At 54.1% G+C, this 5961-nt stretch overlaps 1 long non-coding RNA gene across 1 annotated transcript in view; it reads left to right on the top strand.

The window, feature by feature from the left end:
• Positions 1-5604: 5604 nt before the first annotated feature.
• The window catches only part of LOC112482172, a 7311-nt gene continuing 6954 nt past the window's right edge, over positions 5605-5961 (top strand). Inside the window, exon 1 of the long non-coding RNA XR_003047222.1 lies at positions 5605-5841. This is a non-coding gene — a long non-coding RNA (uncharacterized LOC112482172). The remainder of the gene's footprint in view (positions 5842-5961) is intronic.

Genomic DNA, 5961 nt, shown 5'->3' with positions numbered 1-5961 from the left:
TGGTGCCTTCGGAGGTGACAGAGCCTCTACCAGCCTGGGGCCCTGAAGGACCAGGGAGTGTCTGTTCTTCTCAGCTAGCATGGAACCAGCCAGCAGTCACAGGAGCAAGAGTGTGCAGCCATCACGGAGGAGACACAGCTTCAGAAAGGAGGTTTCGGTCTTGTGCGAATTCTGTTTCAAGCAGAGGTGTTGGAATGTCATCTGCTGGTAGCTGCTCAGGCTTCATTCTCTCTCCTTTTGGGAAGCCCCAGTGTGGCTACAGAAACGGCTCTACTCGACATCTGCCCCTCCCCTGGCCACAGCGACACAACGTGGTCCAGTCAGAGGAAGCGTTAGTCCAGCCTCTCTCTCTCTCCGCTGGGACCGGTTGGTTTACAACGCTTCAGAGGGCTGCGACCACCAGCGAAGGGCTCGGGGCTCCTGCGGGAGCCGCGATGTGGGCGGGTCCAGTGATGTGGGTGGGTCCAGGGGCTGGAAGCCGGAAAGCTTGGCGGGGATGTGGATCTTGGCGACACCATTCGAACCCTGCGATCATCCGGTCTGACGCCACCTGCACTGCTGGACATAGTTCTTTTCTCTGAAGCTGTTTTAAGTTGGGTTTTCTGTGGCTTGCAAACTAGAGGGTCCCCAACTAACACAGGCCCTTCCCCTATTTCCTGGTCAACAGGCCGGGATTCTGGTGGCTTATTTGTTTTTCCCACAGGCATGATTGTTGTTGCATACTTGGAATTCCGTTTGGAGATAAAGAACTGTGGTCCACCTCCCATGGTTTCAAACTGCGCCCACCAGCGTGTGAAAAATCATACTAACATCACAGGTGAAGGACACGTCCCCTGGAGTGTGTACCTGGTCCTCGTGGTCGAGACCATCCCGTAAAATGACCAGCGGTCATCTGCATGGAGGCAGCGGTCAGCTCTACTTCGGGCGGTCCTAGGAGCCTGCCCGAGAAAGCGATCCTTGAGCTGTGTCTTCTGGGATAAAATGGGGACAAAATGAGGGTGAGTGGAAGAATGTGGGTGGCCCCCTGTGCCCACACGGCGCGGAATGGAACCAGCGCCCGTTTCCTGCAGCTGTGGCGAGGCCGCTGGGGTCTGGGGTGGGCTCAGGGGACGGCACTGGGGCCACTGAGCACCGCGGCCGGCCTGTCGCCCTCCCTGGCAGTGACACGCAGCCGCTGCGCTGCCACCAGGGCCGACGTGTGCGCCCTGCGGTCCAGGGGACACCCCGCACGCCCCGGGCGCCTGGCGCTGAGCAGGAGGGTGGAGGATGGAGCCTGGGAAAATCTGGCCGAGGGAGGAGCCGGGAAGAGCCACCCACGGAGGAGGCCGAGGGCAGTCAGAGGTGAGAGGGGCAGGCGAGCCCTGGGCGGCAGGGAAATCCGGGAAAAGGGTGTGGGTGACACTGTACTGTGCCTGAGAGATGCTGGGACAGAGTCTAAACGGAAAAGTGTCCACGGAGGGTGTCGAGCAAAGCATGACAGGCGCTCGGGTGGGCGGAGCCGAGACCTGCCCTGAGGGCCTGAGCGTGGAAAGGGAGGTGAAGGGAGTTGACGAGTGGACACCAGTGTCCTGACGGACTTGTCTCTAGGAGGGAGAGAGGCAGGGACAACTGGACAGAAGATCAGGGGCAGAAATTTAAAATAGGAGGCACTTGCCTATGCTTGTCAATCATAGGTGGTAACTGACTCCCTGAGGAGGCCTGGACCACAGTGCGGGGGGAGGGACCGGGTTTTCTGAGAAGGGCCAGAACGTGCAGGTGGGTGCAGATGCAGGTGACAAAGGCTGGAAGTTTGAGGAAAGCGCTGAAGGTAGAATCACACAGGTTTGTGGAAGGAAGCGACTAAAGTCGAGGAATTTTTATTTTAATAGCAAATCTAGACCCCCACGTGGTCCTTGCAATCTCTGCACAAGCCTCTGTCCCCAAATCACCAGGCTCCGGGGTGGGGGGCTGGGGCTATGCGAAGACAGGATGGGTCCGGATGAGACTGGCGGTCACTGAGGTCGTTACATTCGAAGACAGGCCCTGTGGGAGGGAATGGGGGGCTTGGGTTCGAGCAGTGGTTTACGGGGGAGGGGTGGACGGTGTTGAGATGTAAAGGCATGAAAGCCATCCATCTAAGAGGACCGCCCGGCCAACCAGATACGAGGGTCAAGACGCGGGTCCCGGGTGGGTGCCTGGGACAGAGAGCGTGTCCTTAGAAGGTTCTACCCCAACAGCGCCGAGACCTGCAAAGTCGCACACAGAGTCACATTACCCAGGGGCAGGGGTGGGAGGGTGTCTCTAAACAGCCTCTGGTCCTCCCCCTCCTTCCTTACAGAGGGGACACCAAATCCCCGGGACATGAAGTCACTTATCCACGATCACAGAGTTAATGTCCAAGACAGCCCTGGAAGCAAGACTGATGGGAAGAGGAAGGGCAGAGCTCTCAAGACGTGGGGAGCAGAGAGAAGGGGCATTCATTCATTCATTCGTTCATGCATGCATTCCTCCACTCACTTCCCGATTCAGCAAGGACATATTGCCTTTTCGATGCTGGGGCCACAAATGTGAGAACTAGCTAGAGAGGGGACATAGACAGCCTTTGAAATAAAATGTTCAGGGTACAATGGGACATGAAGGAGGAAGGAGTCATCTCTACCTGGGGTGCTGGAGTGGGTGGATGAGAAGTGTCTGAAGAAGCTTCCAAGAGGGAGCAACTTGACTTAAAAGTCTGAAAAGACGAGGTGGGGCAGGTGGGAAAGGACATCATGGCGGAGGGAGGGGGTTCCAGGCCAGAGAGCAAGCGTCTGAAGCAGCCTTCCGGTTGAAAGAGTGAGTGAGTGTGTCTCCTTGGAAATCCCATTTGATTGCTGGGGCTAGCAGAAGGAAAGTTCGGAGAGAGGTCTTGGTGTAGCATGGGTTACAGCTTGGTCCTTTGCAAGCCCATCAGTGTGAATCAGCCAGCAGAGGGGCAAGTAAGTTGCCCCGTCCCTCAGCTAAGAACTGGAGGAGGCCGATCTGGAGCCAAGCTGGACCCCTGGGCTCCGGATCGGCCCCTCCGCCTCTCAAGCTGCCAGACAGCACAGAGGGGGCTCGGATCCTGGAGGCGAGTCAGATTCGTAGGGAACACACATAGAGGGGACAGTGCTAAAGCCCATGGGTGATGAGCTCCAGCTGGTGGGGAGGAGCAGGGCGGGATCCTGAGGGATAAGCAGGATTTTGATGGGCAGGGTTGACGGGAGTCACAGATAAGTGATAAGAGTCCTGAGTTATTCTGATGGCGTTTCTACGCCAGGGAGGAGCGTCTGTCTACAGGTTTCAAAGCAACGAGTGGCCGAGCGGCCGGAATCAGTTTTCTCTGAGCCCCGGCTCCTGGGTCTGCTCACCTCACCCTCTCACTTGCCGGGGTCAGCAATTCTCTTACCAGGGCTGTCTGGGCGCCGTTTTTACACTTTGTCCGGCACTGCGTAGCTGCTAAATAAATGTCTTTTGAATGAATGAAAACAAGGCAATGAGAAGCACTCAGAAGGGCCTCTGTCCTTCCGGCGCCAGGGAACTCTGGGTTATAACACAGAAAGTTCACTCTCCCCACAGGGCTCAAATCTTCACTGCCTTCGCCAGGCTCTTCATCTTTTTTTATGCTAAGATCCTTCCGGTGCCCGCTGAACCATTCTCAGAGCAAGGCGTTTTGTTTGTTTGTTTTTACAGTCTTCGTCAGGTAATAAACGAATGCTTTTTTCCCCTAGAACAAGGTTTTAGATATTAAAATAAAATATGCAGGATCATAGAGAAAACCTTTATATTAAAATACAGTTATCAGAATCTTAAAAAAATAAGTTAGTGGTATGGCCATCGATAATGCTTATTAACATTTTAACTAACACGATCCAGTAGTGGGTCTCATTAATTGCTGTAATTGCCAAAGCAGTGATGAGTTTAGTGGCATTTTGAAATACCTGCGACACCTTTAATAAATCTGAAACATCTCTAATTTCTACTGGTAATGAAGTCACAGGAACAGCTAACACCAGCACGGTTTGTCACCTGCATTTATTACCAAAGCAAATGCTAAATGACAATTAGAGGTTAGTGAAACAGAGACTTTTTTTTTTTCCCCCCCATCCAAGGTTGTGCAGCCACTGAATTCTCTCCTTGGTGACTGGCTTCTGCCCACCATCCTCAGCGTCGTCGTCATCTGCTGTCTCTACAAAGGCCGTGGTCTCTGGGGTGGGGGCACAGCTGGGAATGGACATCTGGTGCCAGAAGCCCCCCAGGGAGCTCAGTCAGGGGAGCCCTGGTGCTTCGGAATAACTTCGGTCTTTTGCTTTTAGGACGAGATGATTCGTCCCCAGGAAAATCACTAGACTCAGACGCTCCGATAGGTCGAGTAGGCTGTTGGAATAGGCGTGCAGGACACGGCAGGACGAGAAGGAGCAGGTCCGACCTGGAGGGTTCGAGCAGGCCTCGGCTTTGCCTTTTCTCTTTGTCACCTTGCTGGACAAGAACTCGGTGAGACCAGGGAGCTGCATATGTGCCTTCGAGCTACCAGAAGTCAGCCGACCGTGTCTGTTTGTGTTTTAGACTGTGCATCAAATTGGAAATGATGAAAAAGTTGATGAGAGCATAGGGCAGTTTGCAGTTATGTCCCCAGAGCCTTAACGTGTGCGTACCCTTCGGGACGGCCATCCCATTGCTCTGTTCTTGTTTTTTCTTAAGAAGCTACGTGCTGCTTGTAAAGATACATGTACAAAGTGTTTATTGTTTTAAACAAAAGTAAAATGAAAAACTCATCTCTGCAAGGTGGGGCTCCCCACGGACATCATTGCTCCACGTGCTCTTCTGGGTTTGGTAAAGTTCCTGTGGGAGCGTGTAGTGTGGAGCTCGGATGGACACATTGATTTTCCAGGACACGTGATGTAAGTTTGCGTCAGCGGAAGTCCTTGCCACTGCATCCGCTTCGAAAAATGATTTCTTTATGAAATTACAGGTCAACTCAAATGTTTCTCCTAATGGTTTGAATTCAATGAGGACAACTTAAGGGTCAAAAATAAAAAGGAGAAAGAAAACTGCCCCAAGTAAGGTTGGAAGCGTTTTCTGGGGTAATCATCCAACGCCAGAATCTCTGGGGAGTGGGGAGCTGGCATCGGGCCCTCCGCCAGGCTGGGACACGGGCACAGCAGTGGTGAATGTCTCCTGGGAGGTAAGGCCACTGGACCCTCGCTCCTGAGCCTTCCCCCTCTCACCTACAAGGGGCTGACGACTGCAAGGAGCACACGTTCGTGTCCTTAAAACCTTAGCCTTCTGGAACCTGCTAACCTCAAGTGCCTGCAAATCCCGATGCTTTGCTTTGGTTTTGCAAACTTTTTCTCTCTGAGACTGATTGCATCTCGATTGGAACAAATATTTATAGTACTTCATGCCTTCGCTCCACAAATATTTACTGAGTGCTCACGTCACAGACAGCAAACGGACGTGGCTCCTCTGTCCAGCACCCGCTGGCGGATTCCAACCATCCTTCCTAGTTTGGGGTGAGGACACCGAACTGAGGGGAGGACTCTGGTCCTGGGCTGGGTGGGGGCCTCGCTGGGGACGGGGAGAGGCCGGGCTTTGACAAGGACGGTGGACGTGGTCCTGGTTGTCGTGGGTGCAGGAACCAGGAGCCCACGCAGCGGTCAGCTGGTCCCGACACGGACTACGGCCCTGCGGAAGAGAATGGTTTCTCTGCAGGCTGATGGCAGGGCCGATGGCATATGCCATTCATTTCTTCCTGCAGCCACCCCTCCGCCTACCTCTCTTCTCTGCCTGACCGCCGTAGAGCTGTGAGCCGATCCAGCTCCTGCCGCCTGGGAGGGACACAGGAAAGTGAGTTGTTTCAATCTAGAAAAAATGCTGGGGGAGGGGAGCGCAAAGGGCAGCCTTGGAGTAAAGAAGGAAATGCCCAGATCTGCTGGAGGGGAGAGAGGGAGGGGACTCCAAGGAAGG

The sequence above is a fragment of the Pteropus alecto genome, unplaced genomic scaffold, assembly GCF_000325575.1.
Source record: "Pteropus alecto unplaced genomic scaffold, ASM32557v1 scaffold35, whole genome shotgun sequence".
Lineage (NCBI taxonomy): Eukaryota > Metazoa > Chordata > Mammalia > Chiroptera > Pteropodidae > Pteropus > Pteropus alecto.
Note: the sequence above shows the minus strand (reverse complement) of the source record. Positions and strands in the feature narration are given on the sequence as shown.